The sequence below is a fragment of the Typopeltis vanoorti genome, chromosome 16 (assembly GCF_054136105.1).
Source record: "Typopeltis vanoorti isolate ZY-2024b chromosome 16, IOZ_Tvanoo_1.0, whole genome shotgun sequence".
NCBI classification, from domain to species: Eukaryota; Metazoa; Arthropoda; class Arachnida; order Uropygi; family Thelyphonidae; genus Typopeltis; species Typopeltis vanoorti.
This window is the reverse complement of record NC_143564.1, coordinates 54,331,098-54,355,574: the sequence shown is the minus strand read 5'-3', so window position 1 is coordinate 54,355,574 and position 24,477 is coordinate 54,331,098. Positions and strand designations below refer to the sequence as shown.

At 33.0% G+C, this 24,477-nt stretch overlaps 1 protein-coding gene across 2 annotated transcripts in view; it reads right to left on the bottom strand.

The window, feature by feature from the left end:
• LOC150098028 (band 7 protein AGAP004871-like) overlaps positions 1-24,477 on the bottom strand; it is a 271,678-nt gene that overhangs the window by 221,191 nt on the left and 26,010 nt on the right. The window lies entirely within an intron of this gene.

Sequence of the window (24,477 nt, the reverse complement as noted above, 5' to 3'; positions counted from 1 at the left end):
AATGTAAAAAAAAGTACTGAAAACGAAATAGAAAATAGTAAAAGAAAACTACTCAAGTAGAAGAAATGAAATAAATTGGACTGTGAGTGAAATTAATAGATAGTAAAAGGAAAATAAAATTAAAATTATGACAAAGCTAAATACGAAAGAAAAGAAAAAAAAGAGAACTATTCCTTTTTGGTCGGTAGATTATAATGCCCATTATATCCATTGTTTTGAAACAAAATCAGTTGAACGTGTTGGTTTAATCCAGGGGTCGCCAAACTTCTTTGACCGTCGACCCCTTCAGGCGTTTCTTGACTTTTTATCGACCCCCTCTATTTTATTATTACGTAATTATAATAGGACAAGCAAAAAAGACGCTTATGTGAGTTTTTAGATTGTTTATTTTATAGTTACAGTGTTTATTGTACGCATAATATAGTATATATTATTATATTGGCTTAATGTCAAAGGGATACGTTTTTGTTTTTGACGTCCTTCTTAACATTACATATTTGATAGGAGGAATAAATAATATATAAAATATATTTATATAAAACCACCGACATCCCTTTATTGGTAAATACGTCATTTTGGCCTACTTGATTGGCCTCCGTAACTATTTTCATGACCTTGCTCCATCTTACAGGTCCTATTCATGTCACTGTTCCCATGATTCACTCTTAATTGCGTAGTCATTCAGGATGGAGGTAATCCAAGTTTACCGAATTAATATATTACCCGAACAATGATGGCTTATATTTTTCTATCGACCCCCCCAATCTACCCCTGAGCCCGAATCGACCCCTAACAATGTTATATCGACCCCTGGGGGGTCGATATCGACCACTTTGGCGACCACTGGTTTAATCTAATGCAGTCCACAGTATATTTTCACAAAATATTTTTTGATACACATAAGAAAAGTCAAATGTCGCGTGATATTCTATTTATCACAAAAATGCTAAGTTTCTACGAAAAAAAAATCATTAAATGATAAAGTGTTAACATTTAATTTTTCCAAAATAGTTGAATATAAGACATTTAAATAGAGCTTCCGTAACTTTTATTAAAAATCTGAGGTCAAGTAAAGTGAAAAAAAAAAAAAAAACATTTACAAACGCTTATTTGTCTGAAGATGAATTAGCTGATCTTATATGAAGATAGAAGTGAAAAAATTATTAACTTATTTCATAATGGCAAACCATTGGAACTAACACATGAATAGAAAGTGTGATGGGATATGGAAAATAGCCAATAAAAAAGTAGCCGATTAAAAATAATACAAATTACATTGAAAGTTAGAATAAAAAAAATATTGCTTTGAAGAGGGTGGCATATTTGATTTACAAATTCAGACTAGAATATTTTTCGCGTTTTTTTTTTTTTTCTGAATGTTTTCGTTTGCATATGTTTGTCGACGGAGAAACTAGTGAAAGACTATTTTCTCTGTTAATTATGTGTCACTCTGTCAGTCATTAATTATCCCTTTCTATTCAAAACAACAAAAAAAAGTTCAGTGGTATTAATTGCATATGCAGACGAAAACGCTCAGAATTTTCTTACTTTATGATTGTTATTGGAAACTCAAGTAACTCATTATGTTCCAAATTAAGCTAATGTTGATCTATTTTGGACCTTCGTTCTTCTTGAATTCTTTCTTTCCTTTTAGTAACCGATGCTCTTTAACCCTACATGTTGTCTTTAACTTTCCTGGGGTTGCTGTAAAGCATATTCTTTGCAATCAGCTCCACGTGCGTTTATGTTGATATTATAGAAAAGAAGAGTGCTTAAGGAGAATTACGAGCTCGCAAACGAGGGCCAATGTGCACTGATGATCTCATTGTCGAAACAAACCCAGTATTAACTAAATATTATTCATTTCTATAGTTTTGTAGGGCGTTCTCTTTTAGCCAAACAAAAAGGCTAATAATAGATTAGTACTATCAATGAAAGTGAATATTAATTATATTTTAAAAGATCTGAAAAATAATTAAACCTAGTTATGTTATTTTATTGTTGACATTTCAAGGTGTCTCCCTTTGTGAGCCTGCTCATTTAAAAACTCAACACCCACAACAGATATGCAACCGGGGAGAGCTGTCAGAGTGTATCTTGGCTCTCTATACCTGTTTATTTATTCTACGTCATGCATCGGGCGCCACACTTCAGTGTTAACAACCCCATACAACTGGAACCACTCTCGCTCTTTCACTTCTTTCTTCCTGTAGCACCTCATGTTAAAGACGGGTAAGCAACATTTGACAGCAGGAGTGTTCTTCGTCTCGTGACGCCACAAATCACCGTTGTCCCAGTCTACAGAGCTTTCTTTTCCACCTACTCTTCAACTTGTCAAGCACAACACCAAGTTCATTTTTTTTTTCTTGGCTTTTTTGGCTGTTACTGTAGTATTTTGTCTGTGCTCTTGCTGTACTTGCGATGTAGATATCGGTGAGAGCGAAAATAATGCGAGTATTGTAAAATAGTAGAAAGGTAATTTTAATCCTTTTGCTATCTCCCTTCTTTTCACATATTGTAGTAGTACTACTTTATTCAATATTTAGTTCTGGAATTGAAGACTGATAGTTTGCTGATTCTTTTGCTGTTGTAATCCTCAATTCTCTTTGTTAATGGGAATATCTAATTCTCTGAAAAAGTCGCACACTTCTATTAAAATGTGGGCTATTAAGCAGTAGGATCCTTAAACAAATTCTTCGTTTAAGGATCCCACTGCTTAAGGATATTCAGCTGTACAAATCAGGGGGAAAAAATCCAAAACGAGTCTTGCATTTGATTTTAATAAGAGGTGTAGTTATCATAAAGCATAAAAATGGATTGATTTATTTAGACAGTAAGACACGTGAGATTATTATGAGAAGTGTGGATTACTGTGGATTTGGCAAATCAACGGACAAGCTAGGTTTCTTAAATGGGCGAGAGCCCTTATTAACGTTAACATTACATTTCCTCAGTATACTATTATATATATTTTAAGCAAGCAATAGAGTATTTAATTATTTTTAATTCAGAGTTAGGCTTGACCAGCAATATTTACTCATAAAATAATAATAAAATACTATACTGTGAAAATCATGAATTGTGGACAATTATCTACAAATAAAGCTGTTGTTTTTCTATTATTAAAATAGAGGATTTCAAGAAACTACTGAAAATAAGGTACCTCTATCATCTTTGATTTTCACGTTTAATAAAAATATAAGGCATTTTATGGTATGTTAAAATAGTTTAAAATATTCGTATTGGCCTAAAGTTGTTATAATAACCCACAGTACTTACAGCCCACAACCTGCTCAGATTAACTTGCATAACCATAATTTTAGAATAAGGTGGTTAGCAGGGGTGTATTATCTGGATGTGCTAGTTGTGGGATGCACACCGACGGAATAGCAATATCACCGATATTACATTTTTGGATTTATTCCAGTTAAAGACTCCCCTAATTGTTTCTTGGCTTCGCGTTATTCCTAAAATTAAATACAATATCTAATGCTTCACGATAGAATAATTTTCAATTCGTAAACATTGCACTACATTTTTGCCCATATTTACAATGGAAAACAGTGGTAACGATCTACTGAATGTCCCGTTTACTGCCAAAGCTTTCGCGGATTATATGATTACAGTCAAAGGAGGTTGGAACTTGTGTATCAATAAATTAGTAAAACAAGTTATTTCAGCCTTTCTTTGGTTCACTCCGGTCAAATAATAATTCCCCAAGTGATTACTTTTTCCGAGTTCTGTGCGTATCATATGGCTGTATTTAAAAATCGTAAAACCCGCACTTTCTGTAGGAAAAACCTTTTCACTTCTGTATGAAGCCAGCTAACTCACCTTCAGTGGAAAAATCCTACTAAAGTTTCTTTACCTCATAGATGGGATTCTAACCTAGGTCTTTCCAGCCAAAAGACTTCGAAGAAATCCTACCGGAGCTATATTGATCTGAAGTATACCTTTGATTTCAAAGATATACTTTGATATGAAGTATATCTTTGATATGGACTTCGCCGTTCTTGAAATCAACCTCACTATGTATCCATGGGCACATTTTCTATAAGTTTTAACATTATCAATGACTTTCCGATCGGTATAACAGTAATTTGCAAAGAAAATCTAAATATTATTCATTACTTAGTTAATGGACCAATTAATTCACATAAAATCATGAAGCGTTGTTATTGCTTTCCAGAAACGCATGAACATATCTATTATTATTATTTATTATTATTTTATTTTTTATTAAATAAAATAATAATAAATAATAATTATTATTATTTTTATTTTTTATTTTTACGAGCGCCTCCATGGAGTCTGACGACTCATTACACAAACTATCATACCCCTCCTTAGAACCATGAACAAACAAAGCACTTATAACTGACTCTGGCAACCCATTCCACTCATCTGCCACTCTCCAAGCAAAAAATCTAGTCCTCACACCTCTACTAACCACACTTTTATTCAACTTCCCGGGATGATCCTTGTTCTGACCCCTCCAGATTGCATTTAAATTTGGTGATTCTTTCACTTGGATCTTGTTACCCACTTCTGCTCTGCTATTTTAATAAATAATTGAGATAATTAGCGAAATATTACGAATAGTAACCCATGCTATTTACATCTTCAACCAATAAATAAATAAATATATATATATTAATTATTTTCTAGAGTTATTTGTAACAGTAAATCTCACCGTAACAAACAAACAAACAAAATTAACTTACAAAACAATCACCGAAAAGAATGAACGGTGAAGTCAGCAGATGCTGACTTCAACATTCATTCTTTAACTAGTATTCGATTCCTTAACGTTTGAGTATACTAGCGACCTTAGATTTCAGGTCACAAATGTGACCTCCTCGGACAGTCACATTAGAAACCTGAAATATGGAAATGCAGCTGGAGTAGCTGACATCCAACTTGTAATGTTGAAATATGGTGATATAAAAGTTTTTCGTATATTAAACCTGATATTCATAAAAGATATTAAACCTGACATTCATAAAGGAGATATTAAGTTGCTACATCTTCAAGAAATGTGTTACTATGACAAATCTTCCATGTAAATCAGCATAAAAAAAAAAAAGACAAACTATGAAAAATAGGAAACCCGAAACACGTGAACCACATTTTCATTAAAGTCTAGCACAGGTTAAACATGTTAGCAATTTTAAGTATACAAGACAGCGTTCAAAAGATTTTAAATTATGAATCTGAAAGTTGTAAATAAAAATAAATAGTTGATCAAAGTTCTGGAGCTATACATATATGAGTTCTGAAGAAAATTAGGAGTGAACAGATGACATTGATGGCAGAATTATATTTAAAATGAAGATCAATGAAGGAACTTTATTGTTAGTATTCCAGAATGTGAACAGATCTAATCCAAGATCTGTTCACATTATTGAAGGGTCATAAGAGAAACAAGGTCAGTAAAATCAGTGTTTGATGAAGAAATGGCAGGAAAAAAGACTCAGAGGAACGCTGAGATGTAGGTGGGGTTGATACAGTTAGGAGCACTTTACAAATAAATAAATAATAAAATAAAAATCGTTATAGACCATAATTTCTGGTCTCATAATTCTTGCATTGTTGGATTGTGGCCATTTATTAGAAATAGTTCATTATGTCTTTTAATTGCCTGTGTTCTCTAGAGGGTTTTCTGCGATGCCAGATTAAAAAAAAAAGTTTCCAGGAGGGAAGGGGATCCCTACCTGATAAGTCACCTTCGAACATAATGTGAAGGCTGATCAAATGAGACCAGACAGGTTACATACTGCTAACAGTAATGTCGTTGATAAGAAACTAGTCATGCAATCAGTTGTGTAGAATTGTCATAATATCTGGCACCTCCCTTTAGGATATTCACCAGAAAATGATGATGATGATGATGAATTTAATTTAGTTATTTTTATTGATATTCTCCTGCTCCCACCTCCTCATCCTTTCCTTCTTCTCCTTCTTTATATTAATATTAGCAATATACAGCAATAGAAGTAGTGAAAAATTTTATATTAGGGGTGAATTAAACAATTCCTCCATTTTGCATTTCCATCGCCGAATAGGCATGCGATGCTTCAAAATGTAAGTTTTTAATATTAGGAAAGCAAAGTTGGGATGCAGAGTATACGGTTGATGGTAATATTTTGGGGAGGGAAAAGATAAGGATCTGGAAGTGATTGTGGGAAAGAACTTGAAACTTAGGCGAAACATTGCTAAAATTGCAAGGACAGCACAGCGAATTATGGTAATGATGCAGAGCACACTAAAGTAAAAACGTTATGGTTCTGTTATAGGGTTTGATCAGACCGCGTATGGAGGGAGTATTATGCACATATTTGGTCACCTGGTTTTCAAAGAGATTAAGATATGTTGGAAAGGTTCCAGAGACGATTGACTAAGGTAGTTGATGATCTTTGGAATGTTGAATATGAAGAAAGATTGAGGAAATGCAATTTGCAGAAACTAGTGGATAGGAGGAGAGGGATATGATTGAGACATACAAGTTGCTAAGAGGCTATTAGCAGATTAATGTTGAAGATACTTTAAATGGAATGGGGGAAAATAGAGAGAGAACAAGAAGTCATCGTCCTTGGAAGGTGTATAAGAAGATGTGAGCGGGGGGGGGGGGAGCAGGCTCTTCGCGTGGAGAATGGTGACTGATTGGAATGCATTGCCAAGAGTGTGGTGATTATGGAGACAGTGAATGCATTCACGCATGGTACGATGAACTATGTGTATGATTAATAATAATAATAATAATAATAATAATAATTTGGTAGACTATTGTGCACAGATTAAGTGCTAAAATGGTATGATTTAAACTGAATTTAAAAACTGAATAAATTTTAATAAAAATCTCTGAATTTTATCAAAATCCATTCGGAAAGAATTCTGTAGGAAATATAATCCTATCCTCTCCTCTCCTGTGGCCTCTTATAAGAGGGTTACAGCTTGAAACCATGGGAGATGATTATGAGCAAGGTGGTTTCCAGTTGCCTTCCTTGTAGGAAATATAATAGGAAGTGTACTTGCCGTAACACTACATATATAATATAACATAACAGAAATGGAAATTCCCGTGAATTTGTGTGAAGAGGAAGGTAGTTTTCGACTTTTCGGACCTAATGATAGACATCTTCATATAAACGGCATCAACTTGAACAGAAGCTAATAGAAAACCTATTTGCATGTTTCAAAACATTTTAACTATTCAGCGTGAATCGCTCGCGAGGATTCCCCTCGCTGGTCGTGAAACAATAAACTACAAAATAGAGAATAAACTACAAAATAGAAAAGGTGGAGGGTGTATAATAATTAAGTTTGTTTGAAGACGAAACCAGAGTTTGTTAAAGGTAAAACTTCTTACGAGAAATTGGGTAATAACTTACCATTTATCAGTCTCATAAAATGCATTTAGCAATGTAATTACTATGCTTACGACTTAGTTGGCCGAATGGATAGAGTTTTCGCTCTTAATAGGCTATGTTCATATGGGTGGATGTCTTAAAGTATTAGAAGAGTTCCATCGCCAGGTCTGAGACCATCATTCTGCTTATTGAAAGCGTCCCATGTTTGATCTTAGAGCTAAGTTTCTTTATTATGTAATATTTTGCTCATCATTGATCCTAAAATACAATAGACTCCTCTGCACAAAAGAGTGAGACGTCTTTTCTGACAGTCTCACTCTTTTGTGAGACTGTCATAAAAAAAAATACAAATATGAACTAACAAAATACCACTTTTTAGATGAGGAAACAGCGATTAATTAAATATAATAATTTCATTTGCTACTATTTTTGTATAGTTCATCTGAAAGCAAAAATCATCTCTTGATCATATCTTAATTCGAAATAGTGTTTTGCCAGTCGAGAGATCCATTATATAATTGACTTTAGATCTTGTTTCTGAAGAGACTTTTTGTTGATACTCATTGTACTCGTACCTTAAATTAGCATTTTTATACTGTTGATATGGTGCCTTCTGTATAGCTTCTAGCACAAAGCTAACGTCTAATATGTCTCCATGGACGTAGGAGTACTTGTGATTAATGGAATGCTCTCTTTAATGGTATCATTTCTGATTAAGAATATTTTATTCCTCCTAAAATGTTTGCATTTTAATTATATTGAAAGATTTCTTCTTCTTTTTTTTTTCAATTTATTAATGTATACTGAACGTTCGGGGATGTTTATTCTACACAGGGAATTCTTAAAATAGGTCCGACGTCCATCCCATTTGCTACTGTTAAAATGAATAATTTATATCATGCAAGGTAAATAAGTGATGAGGTAGCCTAGAAATAATAAAATTGCATGTCATTATAGGACAAAATTTACCATAATGATTTTGTGTTAGCGTATGTGGAATTATTTATCCTACCTTCTCTTTTTTATCAATCAAATGAAACTTTTAACAAACCTTTTCTCAGCTTAGATGCATTGAGAAGACAATTAACTATTTATACCTTTTTTTTAATTACACGAGGATGGTCTGAAAAGTTCTCGGCCTCGACCATAGATGGCAACATTATCGGCAAGATTTTTTTTTTCTAAGTTGGTACATCTGTCATAACTAAGCATCCATGTGAAATTGCAAGTCATTCTATCAAGTAGTTTGTTTAATACAGCTATCTGAAACAAAAGCATTGTCTGAATCCCTTGAATTGGATAAAATTGAGTATCGTGCGGTTATAAAATTCTTTGTAAAAGAAGGTTTAACGCCAAAAGAAATTCATTCCAAGTTCATAAAAGTTTATGGGCACTCTTCTCCATTGTTTTCGAAAATTAAGAAATGGGCTGCCAAGTTTAAACGTGGCCATACCAGCCTTGAAGATGATCCACGTGAAGGACGTCCAAAAAAATGTAACAATACCAGAAATCATTGATCAAGTGCACGATATGGTATTGAATGACCGGCGAGTCAAAGTGCGTGAAATTGCTGAGACTGTAGGCATTTCAAAAGAACGTGTAGGATATATTTTCATGAAGAATTGCATATGAAAAAGCTTTGCGGAAGATGGGTGCCGCGCTTGCTCACAGCAGATCAAAAACTTACTCGCATAAAAATCTCTGAGCAGTGCTTGGAGCGTTTTAACAAGAATAAAACTGATTTTGTGTGTCGATTTATTACTATGGATGAGACTTGAATTCACCATTACACACCAGAATCCAAATAGCAGTCAAAACAGTGGATAGAAGCAGGTTGTTCAGTGCCAAAGAAGGCAAGTTCATGGCATCGGTGTTTTGGGATGCTAAGGGATTTTGTTTATTAATTATCTTGAAAAGGGTAAAACAATAACCAGGGAATATTATTCCGATCTTTTAACCAGACTAAACGAAAAAATTCGTGAGAAAAGACCCGGTTTGCAGAAGAAAAAAATAATCTTTCATCAGGAGAATGCACCTGTCCACAAAAGTATTTTGGCAATGGGAAAATTAAGGCATCTGCACTATGAATTGTTGGAACATCCACCCGATTCCCCGGATTTGGCTCCCTCTGACTTTTATCTCTTCCCGAAACTAAAACTCTTCCTCGCTGGTCGGCGTTTTTCTTCGAATCAATAGATGATTGCTGCTCTAGAAGGGTATTTTGCAAATCATACTGAGAACCACTACAGGGATGGAGTAATGGTGCTAGAATAAATGTATTAATCTTAAGGGACAGTATGTTGAAAAATAAAAATAATTTTGAAATTATAAATTCGTTTCGTTGTTAGGCCGAGAACTTTTCAGACCACCCTTGTATATAATATATGTTTTAATACTCGTTCATAATAAAGTGAACTTCTAGAAATTTCCCTTTATATGTTTATTTGGTGTGTTTGTGGTTTTCTGTCAGTTTCTTAGTCTCTTAAAGCTTGAAGAGAAGAAACTGACAGACAATGACAGTTTCTCGGTGTGTTAAAGCTTGAACAACATGGAAATTTTATAATGATAACTCATTTCTTGAAATTTTGCATACAACCATGCCCAAACTTAAACGAAATGCAGTTACTCTCAATGATCATTCTAATTGCTAAGTTTGCTTTGAGATGATTTTGATTACTACGGAAGCAATTCAAGCTGTGAGGCCACGCATTTTCTTTTGATGACGTGTGTCTTTCTGGTTACTTGTTTTGCCGAATGAGTTTTCCTGAGTGAAATGAATGAATGAATTTTCATCACTTAATTATACTTGACAGGAATCATGTTCTAAGTTTCATTATATTTTGTTCTAAGAAAACAATGAAACTTTGCTTGTGAAGTATTGAAAATAACTATCAGTTAGAATAATGAAATCTATTGGTTTAATTACAAGTTATGAGATATTCTATAAATAATGAGAGCACACTTATGGGAAGTTTATATTGCTCTTCATTATAGTGAGTTCACTTTCTTCATTAGTCTCGATATACCCCTCTATTAAGAGTTCATCAATGAAAAGTTCTTAGACTAGTGGAAGAGTGGAGAATACTTGAAAAAAAAAATATATATATATATAGTTAAGTTTATAATTTAATAATTTTGTAAATCAAATTTTAATTAAATTTGATGGTTTCCTTTGAATTTAATAAATGAAGATTTTCCCTATAATATTCATAATCATTCTTTCTTTCTTTCTTTTTTATTTATTACACTCTTTCTTTTTAATAGATATGTAGACTCAGAATAACTAATTATAGATAATGAAAATGGAAGTAATATTTTTGCACGTGTGATCATTTGAGAAGTACTTAGTACCATTTTTTCCCTGAAACATTTTTGATGTTCAGATATTGTATCAGATAGGTTCTTCTTAATTCATATTTAACTTTCCAGCAAGCGTGTCTCTTAAAGAACCAATGTTTTGTTGTCAACATTATCATTGGTCCTATAGTTGATTGGACGACTCTTTTATATATTATCATAGAAGTTTTTATGGATCTTTAACCTTTCAATGCCATTCAAGAAATATATTGCTCTTACCATTACGAGTATCCATCTGGGATGCCATGATCACCAAGAGTCGAAAACAACTGGATGGCACATAATAACAAAAGTGAACTATAAACCAACTGAACTTCTCGATTAAAACAGAAATGATAGAATGAATTTCTGGAAATAGATATACAGTGCTTTCAAAAGCAATCAAATATATAGAGAATGGGTACAAGCCGCAGCTCAATCGGGCTGATTCGAAAATTTTACCGATCCTCCCTCTCCTCTTCCTCTTTATTCCATCTATATCTGTCCTCTGGAACAGCCTTCTTTATGAAGTATTCCCAAACAACTACGACCTGCAACTCTTCAAGAAAAATGTCAGCAAACTTCATCTTATTTCTCGATCTTCACTTGTACCCTGACAAAGATGGTGAGTTCGCAAAAAATGTGTATAATGGCATCATCACCGAAAATATCTCATAACGCAACAAAAACTTTCAAAATATAAATATAAACAGGATGAAAATAGGGTCAGTGGAGTATTTAAGAATTCTCACTGAATATAAAAAAGCATGTTGTGTGTGTGGAGGGAGGGGGGTAAATACTCTTTTGTTTATTTTTCTCTGTGAAACAGATGAGGGGATTTTTCATCAAACAGCAGGGATTTTAGTTTTTGTCTACTTTACACAGATAACTCATTTTCTTAATGATACAAATTCAAAATTGTAAGATGAATTCAGTCAATTGTTAAATTTACAACGCAACAGTTTCCATTGCTAAACTGGCTACTTCAATCCCAGTTCCAAGTATTTTCAATAAATTTAAAAAATATATAAGAATTTTATATATTTTTTAAATTTATTGAAAATACTTGGAACTGGGATTGAAATATTGGATCGAAATATAAAAGTTATTTCGATCCAATACCTGTATGCAGATATCAAATTTATCGAAATATTTTTCATCAAGATTATATATATATATATATATATATTTTTTTTTTTTTTTTTTTTTGAAGATTTGATCTTATTTCTCTAATCGTTTCTTGAAAAACATGAATAAAATTTAATCCTCCGTATAAAATTAGAGTTGATTCATTTTTAATTAATATTTAATTCTGAAGATGTGATAGATTTTATAAATGTTTACTATGGGAATGCTTCTTCCTCGTTCAGAGAATGCGTTCTATTACACAAGTATGTTTTATAACACCTATATTTGAGGGCAAACACTCATTATTTATGAATTTGAATAAAATAAAGATACGAAATTAACTAAGAATGACAATTTGATAATATTCTGCAGTTAGCGATATCTTCTGATTGATATCAAATACTGACAATTTAATTATGTTGAAGAAACGGCGTTATCAACGCAATACTTCTGCTACTTCAAAGAAAATTGAATGGCATAATTAATTTACTTATTTGAAACAGAGTGAAATTCGATATGGGCACTGATGTTTTAAATTCCAGAGTGAAAAGGTTTTCATTTCTTCTGCCCAGTTACTTTTATGTAATGCAATCATATTTACTTCGTTTGCTTTTTTGGTGTAGCGCTAATTATGAAAAGTGCGTTAATATCAGCATTTTCTTTTTTGTATTGTGAAAAGAACAGATTGAAAAAAAAAAAAAAAAGGCTTATTTGTAAGTAATAACTATATCTATTAATTGATTCTAAAATATTAATAATTATTAATTCCTTTATTAAAATTTATTTTTTTACTGTTCTTCCAACACTATGATCTGCTATGAAAATAACTGACGTGAAAATAATTTTATTTTATTTTATTTTATTTTTTTAAAAAAGGTTATCGAATGAAAAAAAAAAAAATCTTGTGCACCCTTAATATAGACTCACATCTTCATGCCGCCTTGAATGGAAAGCCTTCTTTCTTCTTTAGCATTCATTTCATTTGCTTTGGTCGGTCTGCTACATGCCGCACAGAAATGTTCTAAATACCATTACATCTTTCCTCACGGAATGAATCAGCATGAATGAAAGGGTATTATAAATACACTCATGTATTTATTTATGATAAATAAAATTAATCAATGCTTCCCTGTTATACAACACGAACTTGGATTCTCTGAGTTTCCAAAATCAACTCTTAAGGAGGAAAACGGATTCTATTGAATGTGGTTATATACGTCTTCCACATGAAGTGTTTTATAATCCTTTATGACTTACCGCAAATCTTCTTCAGTACTGCTTTTCATTTTAACATGAACAAAACTAGGTCGAGTGGGCTTCAAGAAACAGATGTACACAGTTTTAAAAAGCCACGTCGGGGTGGTACTATTGTGGACAAGATATCAACTTTACCAGTTAGTGAAAGTCGTCCTGCAGTTCTGACCTAGGAGGCATGCAGAAGCATCAGTAAAAAGAGCATATATGTGGAACTATAGTTTATAAAAAACTAAAAAAAAAAAAAAAAAGCTTGAAGCAGTGATGTGGAAGAAGAAACTTGAGGGAAAAGAAATTAGTATTCGTGGGAGACAGTTAAGAAATATTTCATAATGGCAATAAGATATTGCATATCTAAATCTAAACTAGTAAATAGTCTATGTCAAATGGACGAATAGGAAATTTGCAAGAACTATAGAAAAAGATCATACGGGGAAAAAAAAATGAAATTCGAAGATATTCAAATATTCTTAAGGTATCAAAGAAGTAAACCAAATTAACCTCTCTAGTTTAATTAATTTATTTTATTTATTCATTGTAGCTTAACATTTTCCTTAGAAACCAAAGTCTCGCACACTGAAATGGCAGAATTTTTTCCTCCAAAAAACTCGTGTTTTTCGTCACGCGTAACACGCAAGCCGGCCAGAACACATACAATTTGCAAACATTATACTCCTGACCACAATCATAGTTGCCGCTTCCGTAATTTAAGAACTACCCAACCTTAAGTGGTAACCATATGTTTCTTCACGCAAACAAAACACAACAAAGCTAAAGAAACTCTTATTACTTAACAGCTAAATAATAATAATAATGATGATAATTTGCGCAGATACGGCCCTGCCTACTCCCTATACGGGGACGACATAGGCGTTAGCTGATTTTTTTTTTTTTGCTGAACGCTTAAAAAATAATAAATAAATAAAATAGGTGTCGTTAGGTATTCCTTGCTAGCAGGAAAAGTTGAATAAAACGATACTGCATCCGATGTCACGTGTCACCAGTGGTGGCCCGTACATAAGCACTGCGACACTGTAGCACCCCCGAGGAAAAAATTAAATTTTGTTTGTGTTTATAAATAATAACAATGCTTACAACATTATATAAATGCAATACAACATGTTAAAGGTTACAGCTTATATTTTGACATTGGCTGAATAGTTAATAATTCTAATTGTTCTATTAACGCTTTAGATTACGAAACAAATGCACTGCGATCTAACGCCGATATTCGTTTGCGCTTGTCATTACTGTTGATAGGAAACTTTCATTATTAGTGTTTGTTTGTGGTGAGGATGAAATATTTTTAATAAAGAAATTTTTAATATGTAAATTTCTTTATTAATAAATTCGTTACTGATTAGGGGGGAAAAGTTTTTTTTTGTTTGTTTGTTTTGTATGCAGCACCCCCACTTTAAATTTTCACCTGCCACCACTGCGTGTTACTGTTCATAAAAGTATCGGTACGCCGTACCGTTGCGTATGGCGCAAATCCCAAAAAAAGACTGAGAATAATAATAACTCAAATAGCTTGTTGAAAACTTAAATTGCATCTAGTTCTTCCTTTTGGATCCAAATAAACTTTAGAAGGAAATAGGGGAATTTATGTATTCCCCTTTTTCCTCTGTAAGGTTTGTTTTCAAGGATGAATCCTTGAATATCACAAATGGCACTGCAATATCACAAATGGTTATGACATTGCAGTGCCAAATGTTTCATTGACTGATTAGAGTCTAGTGATAGAAGAATTTGAGGTGCTTAGTATATTACAGAACTGTAATGCTAACACTGTCATTAGGTTGGATGGCATATCGGCCCATGTTTTAAGGGAATGCACAAGAGAATTAGCACTTCCCCTAACTTGGATGTTTAATTTAAGTCTCAGTTCTGGTAAAGTCCCAATTGAGTGGAAAGAGGGGAAAATTATTCCACTGCATAAGGGGAAGGGGGCTCCAAGACTGAGCTAGCAAATTATACACCAATCAGTATATCAGGAGTGGTGGTTAAGGTTTTGGGGAAATTGATAAAATTAGAATTACAACAAAACCATGTTGCCCCTTATAAACTATCATATTGCTATCCAGGACTGGGTGGACAGCAATATGATACTTTATAAGGGACAACATGAGTAATAGGGGTGACGCTTTGAGCCAGAGCAAGATCAAGATAAGATAAGGAATCGTGACGTGATTGGTTGTTTATTTGATGACGTCATTGTGTGTGTGACGTCATGAGATTTGAATGTTAGGAATTTCCCTGGGGGCATATGTGTCAGTGACGTGAGTTATTGTATTTTGGTTTGCATATCGAATTATGGGTGATGATAGAGATAAGGATTCATGTTGTGATTGGTGATGCACTTCTGACCAGATGAAGATCAAGATAAAATAAGGGATCATGATGTGAATGTTTGTTATCAGATGAAGATAAGTGACGTCATTTGTTAGTTGTAAATAAGTGATGTTATTGTTTTGAATAGAAAGGAAGATATATTAGAGATAAGGATTCGTGTCATGATTGGTGGTACACTAGTGACAAGATCAAAATCAAGATAAGATAAGGAATCGTGACGTGATTGGTTGATGATTTGATGACGTCATTATGGGCGTGACATCATGAGATTGGAATGTTAGGAATTTCCCTGGGGTAATATGTGTCAGTGACATGAGTTCTTTTGTTTTGGTTTGCATATGGAATTATGGGTGATGATAGAGATAACAATCGTGTTGTAATTGGTGGGGCACTACTGACCAGATCAAGATCAAGATAAGATAAGGGATTGTGACATGAATGTTTGTTGTTATCAGATGAAGAGAAGTGACATCATTTGTTAGTTGTAAATAAGTGACGTTGTTTTGAATGGAAAAGGGAGATATATTAGTGGATAAGGAATTGTGTCATGATTGGTGGGACACTTCTGACCAGATCAAGATCAAGATAAGATAAGGGATCATGACGTGAATGTTTGAATTTAATTATATGCTGATGTCACTCAAAAATACAGTTCTTTTTCTTCTATAGATGGCTGTACTAATTTTACAATACATTTTGGGATATTTCTTTCCTGTTAAAGGGTGGGAATTCTTAGAGTAGAGTAGAGTCTAGGGGCAGGTGTGTTTCAAGCTTTTCTGAATAATTTAATTATATGCTGGTGTCACTATGGCATTTAAAAATAAATTAAAATAAACGGACGGTTAAATGGATTACAAAACCTTTTGTATGTATTCTAGAAATTCTAATGATAATTTAAATTACTTACTATCTTTCCAGAATGGCTCTTCTAAATGTGAATATTCCAAAATAGTTGAATTTTATATCCACATCACAACACAAACACAAAAACCAGAAAGAACGAAATTTCTGTAAATACTGTAAACTGAAATAGTTGAGTACTTCTTCCTTTAGATTTCAGCCCGGAGGATCATGCCATGTTATCGTCATGAGTAATATCCCCAGCTAGTGGTTACTTCAAATCGTGGTTTTCTTCAAAGGGGTCTTTTCATGAAGATGACAGAGTCATATCCGTAAATCGGGGTATTGTTCAAAAGGTATCATTTTCCCAAGTTTGGATACTTCTCAAATACTTACATATGACTAAGTGATTAGCATTCCCATGATTGTGATGACACATATCCTAAAGGTATTCATTCTTCATTCCCGTGGGAAATTATTGCTGTAGTAAATTAATGCTTACATTTATTTTTTTTAAACCAATATTGACTATTTATTTTACCTGTGATTCCTTGTGCTCTTAACCTATTTCTGTAACTGAAATTTATTTATTTTTTTTTATTTAGCATTAGTAATTTTAAGTAACGGATATGAGACAAACAAGGTTTTGAACTTGCCATAGCGTTTTCTTTTAGAAATTTCTTTTGCCAGCAAAACAAATAAATAGTTATATCTTATTATTTCAAATGAGTATTAGCTCTGTAATATATACTTTATTCATTTCTATGTTACCTTTTATTTGACTCTAATATTATTAACAAATTGTATTTACTGGATCTAACATACAGAAATTAAATAAAGTGAAAAAGACAGGTATCTACATATATAATAAATAAAATGTCACTTTTCAGGTGAAATATTCTCCACTAAAATTCTGCCTATTAATTTAATACCCCTTTCCTTTTGCTTCCAAGAGTTGACATAGTTTCATTGAGTGGATTAAAAAAAAGCCTCTGGTTAGTTTGTTGCTTGAAATTTTACAAGGAGAAAAAAAATGTCATGGTCTTAATTAAATTTGTATAACACATCAATGACACCCAATTTGTTCATTTAAATTTAGACATTTTATTTGAATGAAATATTATTTACAAATTGTATTTACTGAGTCTAACATATAGAAATAAATAATGTGAAAAATACAATCTATTTTTTTTGTTCCTTAATCCTTAATCTTCTAATTGTTAAATTTGCACTGTTGTTCAAAGCTTCTTCCCATGCTTATGGAATTGCCATCGTGTTGTTTTTGACAATGTGACTCTCATCTGAAAGTTAATTTTCATCTGGTGATCGTTGGAATTTATTCCTGTAGTAAAATTAAGGGTTGCATATTTATTTTTTTAATCCATTACATATACTTCTGAGAATTATTAAAAGCACAGAATCTTTCATTATGTTTCCAAAAACATTTAAAACTATACACCTTATGTTTTCATGTTTAGGGCATCCAATTTCATTTAAATCAAGAACAGGCTTCTCTATTAACCTGGTTAATGTTTTTGATTTTTCTCTTCCTTTGGCGAGTAATATTTGATATTTGCATGTTGATTCTCTCATCCATTTCTTAGTTTGTCCAGAGATAATGAACCAATTTCCCACTTCAACTGATGGTTATATTTTATTAACCAAGAATTCTGTTTTTTAACTCTTTCAGGTAATTCTTTTCAACTACAAGGTGATTTTGTCAATGCATATCTTACAATTATTCCACCAGAAATACAAATTTCTTTAGGAAATAAATTTGAAGTCTTATTCAAAAGAAACTGGCAATCAGTTATTCCAATGATAACTGAAAATTCGTATTTTTCACCCACCGTCCATTTTTCGTATTTGTTTTCCTTCATTCTTCTTCTTCTTCTTCTTCTTCTTCTTCTTAGGTTACTTCATATGGTACCACAAATAAATAGTTATTTATTATTATTATTATTATTATTATTATTATTATTATTATTATTATTATTATTATTAGCTCTGATCTTATATTTTATGTTAACTTTCTGTTACAAAATTCTAAACAATTAGAATTTTTCACAAAGAAACTTTCAAAGAATTTTGTGGCTCACCTGTTATTTTTACATTACCAAACACAAAACACCACAACACAAAACAGCACCTGCAGTGGATGAACGATTACCTTAAGTCCAAAGTCACTCGACTCTGTGGTTTTTTCTTATAATACTGTTTACCCTTACTATATGCTCTACCCTGACCATTCCTTCAAACATGAACCTTTTGTGCAGACGATTCAACGACATGTTTTTGCATACTGTTGGATATACTGTTGGTGTGTTTTTATCTTACTTTGTGTGGGGAAAGGTAAAATTTGTATATGTGTTATCTGGAGAGTACAAACATTTTTTCTATACCAAACTTTAAGAGTTAAAGTCACGTTTTGGGTTAATTATCTGTCACTCTGTAAAACAACCAAATTCTAACAGTTCGGATTTTCGCTTATGTGAACGAATTGTTTTCAGATAACTCGAACAATGTCAATAGGTAACATTAGATAATTTCTAAAATAATCAATACATGGATATCAGTTTTCAACACTTCCCCCCCGTTCCTGGCAGTAATTTCACAGTAGTGATTTTTTTTAAATAATTAAACAGAATTGCATTAAGGAATAAAGCTGTGGATTTAAATATCAAGTTCTAATCAGAATAACTGAGTAAAAAATTCACTGTGGAAAAACACAACAAAAGCACACATCTTTGTTCATTTAAGTTTACAAATCCATATTTTATTTTGCTGAATTACTATTTACAAGTATATTTACTGAAAAAAAATTCGAAACAAGTAATTATCTAAAAATATTTCACAATATTTAGTTTAGACTCTTAACATTTTCCAAAGAGTTCAATGAATAAAATTTTTGTTGCTCACTGTTTCTTGGTTACATTACATCAAAATAGCTGGTCATGCAAAAGAGTTTTTAAATCAGATACCATGGTAGCCACACTTCCATACATTTGATATTGTGTCAGTCTGGAAATGACACCATGCCACCCTAAACATTCTGTGTATTCTTTTGTCAGTGAATATACACAAAAGGTTTTTGTAAAATGTTCATAAATGTCCCGAAATAAAGAATCTTTATCGAATTGGATAAAATCTTGAAAGTCTAATTTTACCATTGATGAATTTAAATGATTAGCGATAATTTTCCCCATGATACAAATAGATGGTAATTCAGTTTCCAAAAATAGTAAATGATTATCAATGTCGTACATTTTTGATGAAAATCTCTCAGCTTCTTCACAACTAATAGAAAAAACTTTACTTCCATCAGCTCCTGTATCATCAAGTATTAGTTCCCCATCTTGGCATTTCAGAATATAACACTCACCAAGATCCATTTCTTAGTCAACTCTTCTTTGCAAGTAGCTGAGGATATCAAACCACTTCCTGCGTAACTTTTCCCAAGTGGTCCTGGATAAATATATCATAATGTACGTGTCTTCTAAAATAATAATCGGTTCCATCCTTTTAGAGCTATGTGAAGAGTTTTGTGTCATGCTATTTTCCTGAAGAAAGAAAATTTCAATGACTTTTGTGGCTCACCCATTATTTTACTTTACTTTCCTGGATACACTCACCACAACACAATACAATAGCTGCACAGGATGAACGAATTGCCATAACTGAAAAGACACTTGACTTGTTTGTTTTTCCTTATAGTACAGTTTACCTGACCCTTCACCCTGACTGTTCCTTCCAAAATGAAACTTTCATGCAGATGATTCACGGACATGTTTCTACATGCTCTTGGATATGATGTTGATGTGAGATTATCTTACTTTGGGACATCATAGGGCAAATCTTATCTCTGTGGCTCGAATGGTATTCTATATTATTTGTCCTTATTATGTTAAGTATTTTAACCTCAAAAAGTGTTTTTGATGTTAGACCATGTGACTATTTCTCTCACTCATATGTCTGAAATTGTTGGGATGGGGAAAAAAATAGCATTAGGTGATGAAAGTGTAAAGGTCGTCAAGAGGGTGACAGAGGCCTTCCCTGCAATGCTCCCCCATCCCACCCCACCCCCTAACCCCATCACCCCCCTCCTCCAGAAGATGTCTGCTCAGCCTAGTGGAAATGAGCGAGCTCATCATTTGTGGATATCTTTTAGTGATATCACTTCCAATTGATACTGATAACTTTTGGAGGAAAAAAAATAAAAAGAGTGTTTTTTTATTTTTTTTCTCTAAAGTTATCAGTTTAAATGAACAAATGGGTGTCGTTGATGTGTTATACAAATTTAATTAAGCCATGACATTTTTTTTTCTCCTTGTAAAATTTCATGCCACAAACTAACCAGAGACTTCTTTTAATTTTATTTTTTTTAAATCCACACAATGACTCTGTGTCAACTCTTGGAAGCAAAAGGAAATGGGTATTAAATTAATAGGCAGAATTTTAGTGGAGAATATTTCACCTGAAAAGTGACATTTTATTTATCATATATGTAGATACCTGTCTTTTTCACTTTATTTAATTTCTTTATGTTAGATTCAGTAAATACAATTTGTTAATAATATTACATTCAAATAAAATGTAACATAGAAATTAACAAAGTATATATTACAGAGCTAATATTCATTTGAAATAATAAGAAATAACCATTTATTTGTTCTGCTGGCAAAAGAAATTTCTAAAAGAAAACACTATGGCGAGTTCAAAACCTTGATTGTCGCATATCCTTTACTTAGAATTACTAATGCTAAAGAAAAAATAAAATAAAATAAATAAATTTCAGTTACAGAAATAGGTTAAGAGCACAATGAATCGCAGGTAAAATTAATAGTGAATATTGGTTTAAAAAAAAATAAATGTAAGCATTAATTTACTACAGCAATAATTTCCCACGGGAATGAAGAATGAATAATTTTTGGATAGATGTCATCACAATCATGTGAATGCTAATCACTTAGTCATATGTATTTGAGTATTTGAGAAGCATTCAAACTTGAGAAAATGATACCTTTTGGACAATACCGCAATTTACGGATATAACTGAGTCATCTTTATGAAAAGACCCCTTTGAAGTAACCGCTCGCTGCAGAATATTACTCATGACAATAACATAGCATGATCCTACAGGCTGAGATCTAAAGAAAGAAGTACTCAACTATTTCAGGTTACAGTATTTACAGAAATTTCGTTCTTTGTGGTTTTTGTGTTTGTGTTGTGGTGTGGATATAAAATTAAACTATTTTGGAATATTCGCATTTAGAAGAGCCATTCTGGAAAGATAGTAAGTAATTTAAATTATCATTAGAATTTCTAGAATACATACAAAAGGTTTTGTAATCCATTTAACTGTCCTTTTATTTTAATTTATTTTCAAATGTCGTAGAGACACCAGCATATAATTAAATTATACAGAAAAGCTCGAAACATTCCCTCCCCTAGACTCTACTCTACTCTAGGAATTCCCACCATTTAACAGGAAAGAAATACCCCAAAATATATTGGAAAATTAGTACACCCATCTATACACAACCAAACACAAACATGAGGACCATGTCAGATGTGTGTCACCCTGGGAAAATTCCAAGATATCTTATCTCAAAAACATTGCCCACAATTCCATTCACAGACAGTGGTGATGTCTGTAAAGTCCTAGTTTTGCATATTATATTGTAAATAATATCTGTGCAATAAAATGTGTAAACGTAAAAGAACAAACAGTGTCGTTGAAGTGTTATGTATGTTTAAGTAAGATCACTTTTGAAATCACCATGAATTCACACACGATTTGTTTATTTATTTATTTATTGAACTTTAAGATCTTAATTTTAGACAAATCAAAATATTCGGATGAATTCTGCATAAAATATGAACTTGAATTAGAATATGAATATAGAAGAAAATATGGATGAGCTGTGGAAAAAAAAGTATATATTTAAGAGACACCAGTATATAATTAAATTATTCAGAAAAGCTGGAAACACTGCCGCCATCACGAATTTCTCTAAGAATTCCCACCCTTTAACAGGAAAGAAATACCCCAAAATGTATTGTAAAATTAGTACAGCCATCTATAGAGGAAAAAAAAAACTGTATGTTTGAGTGATATTAGCATATAATTAAATTATTCAGAAAACCCTAAACACGGCCGCCATCACGACTCTACTCTACTCTAAGAATTCCCACCCTTTAACAGAAAAGAAATACCCCAAAATGTATTGGAAAATTAGTACAGCCATCTATAGACAACCAAGCACAAAACATGATGACAATGGGAGATGTGTGTCACTCTGGGAAAATTCCAAGATATCTTATCTCAAAAACTTTGCCCACAATTCCATAGCCAAATCAAAACACCATGTGATATCACAGAGAGATATATGTTCCCCAGAAATTTCCAAACACATAATGTCACGATTCTTATCTTTAAATATCACCCACAATGCAATAATTGAACCAAAAACACCAGGTGATGTCCCCGACAGACGAGGGCCCCAGCGAAATTCTAAACATTCCAAACTCTATAACAACAAACATTCACTTCACGATTCCTTATCTTCAAGATCAAGATGAAGCTCAAGATATTTTGTCAGAAGTGTCCCACCAATCACGACACGATTCCTTATCCACTAATATATCTCCCTTTTCCATTCACACAATAACGTCACTTATTTACAACTAACAAATGACGTCACTTATCTCCATCTGATAACAACAAGCATTCACGTCTTGATTCCTTATCTTATCTTGATCTTGATCTTATCAGAAGTGCACAACAATCACAACACGAATCTTTATCTCTACCATCACCCATAATTCCATACGCGAATCGAAACACAAGATCTCACGTCACTGACCCATATGCCCCCGGGGAAATTCCAAACATTCCAATCTCATGATGTCACGCTCACAATGACGTCATCTTCTTATCAATCAATGACGTCACGATTGCTTATCTTATCTTGATCTTGTTCAGAGTGACCACCCTACTACTAACATGGTTTTGTGAAGGGTAGATCTTGCCTTAGTAATTTGCTCACTTTCTATAATGAAGTAACAATGGAGTTGGATAAAGGAAATCCTTATTCAGTGATCCTGCTGGACTTAGCAATTGACAATATTCCGCATGGGACTCTGTTGCATAAATTGGAGCAAATGGGTATGGATCCGAGGCTAGTGATTTGGATTAAAGGGTGGCTAGTTGATAGATATCAAAAAGTGGTTTATGGTGGAGCAGAGTCCAGTAGAAGGCAGGTGACTAGTTGTGTGTGTGTCTCTGAAATCCTTATTCAGTGATCCTGCTGGACTTAGCAATTGACAATATTCCACATGGGACTCTGTTGCATAAATTGGAGCAAATGGGTATGGATCCGAAGCTAGTGATTTGGATTAAAGGGTGGCTAGTTGATAGATATCAAAAAGTGGTTTATGGTGGAGCAGAGTCCAGTAGAAGGCAGGTGACTAGTTGTGTGTGTGTCTCAGTGCTTGGTCCTCTATTATTTAATTTGTATATCAATGATATTGGGAATACTTTGAAAGGAAATATTCACCTGTTTGCTGATGATGTAAAACTGGGAAGAGCGATAGTTAATTCAGATAATGTGGATATCTTGCAGGACGACTTAAATGGGCTGACGGTTTGGGCTAAACTAAATGGCTGCAAGTTTAACGTGGCCAAGTGTAAGGTGATGCACTTTGGAAGGATGACATCACATGCTGTTTACTATATTAATGGAACTGAACTGCAAGAAGTTGATGAGGCTAGGGACTTGGGAGTTATTGTGGACAGGGAACTTAAGTTTCGAGGGCATATTGCAAGTGTTGCCAAAACTTCACATCAAATTACATGGTTATTGAAGAACACAAGCAGGGATAAGGAAGTGATTGTCCCACTTTATAAGGCATTAATAAGACCTCATTTTGATGAGGAAATGGTGGAGGAGATTCAGAGGCGGGTTACGAAAATTGTTCCAGGCGTGTGGGATGTCTCCTACGAGGATAGATTGAAGGTCTGTGGGCTTCAAAAACTAATTAATAGACGTAGAAGAGGAGATATGATAGAGGCATATAAATTATTAAAAGGGTTTTATAGGATTGATACTGATAACTTTTTTAAGACCAGTGCAGGAAGGGAGAGAATGAGGGGTTATCCCTGCAGATTATGTAAGAGTGTGGTTAACAAGGGTGT